This window comes from Mandrillus leucophaeus, unplaced genomic scaffold (assembly GCF_000951045.1).
Source record: "Mandrillus leucophaeus isolate KB7577 unplaced genomic scaffold, Mleu.le_1.0 Scaffold55, whole genome shotgun sequence".
Lineage (NCBI taxonomy): Eukaryota > Metazoa > Chordata > Mammalia > Primates > Cercopithecidae > Mandrillus > Mandrillus leucophaeus.
The window spans coordinates 3,974,475-3,975,040 of record NW_012105919.1 but is presented as its reverse complement, the minus strand read 5'-3'; the positions used below and the strand labels follow the sequence as shown (position 1 = coordinate 3,975,040).

Here is a 566-nt window from a genome sequence, read left to right as displayed (position 1 = left end):
CCACCACACCGAGAGCCAATGACTGAAACAACAAGTGTTGCCAAGAAGAAGGCTTTAATCAGGTGCTGCAGCCGAGGAGATGGGAGATCAGTCTCAAATCCTTCTCCCTGACAGACTAAAGTTAGGGTTCTATGCAGCAGGGAAGAAATGTACCTATGTGTAGGAAAACGGGAATTAGGGAGTGGTGAGGAGGTAATCATGAGGAATAAGGGATTTGACATCCCATTGTCTGGATGCAGTGACTGGTGAGTTTCAGTTCTTGGATACTTTTTGAGAGGTCTGAGGTTCCTTTTCTGAGGAAGGAACTTAGATAAAACAAATGTAAGTTTCAAGCTTTAAGATCAGAAGGGTCAATTTCTATGTTCATTAAAAAACAAAACAAAACAGCCCCCCACCCCCCACCAAAAAAACCAACCAAACAGAAACAAAAACAAACAAAAAAGTGGTCTATGAAACTACTGGGTTTGTTTCATCATTATTCTTACTTTTAGAGACAGAGTCTTCTCTGTCACTCAGGCTGGACTGCAATGGCACAATCATAGCTCACTGTACCCTCAAATATATTT

At 41.5% G+C, this 566-nt stretch overlaps 1 protein-coding gene across 1 annotated transcript in view; it reads right to left on the bottom strand.

The window, feature by feature from the left end:
• Positions 1-566, bottom strand: part of OAS2 (2'-5'-oligoadenylate synthetase 2, 69/71kDa) — a 38,948-nt gene that overhangs the window by 20,331 nt on the left and 18,051 nt on the right. The window lies entirely within an intron of this gene.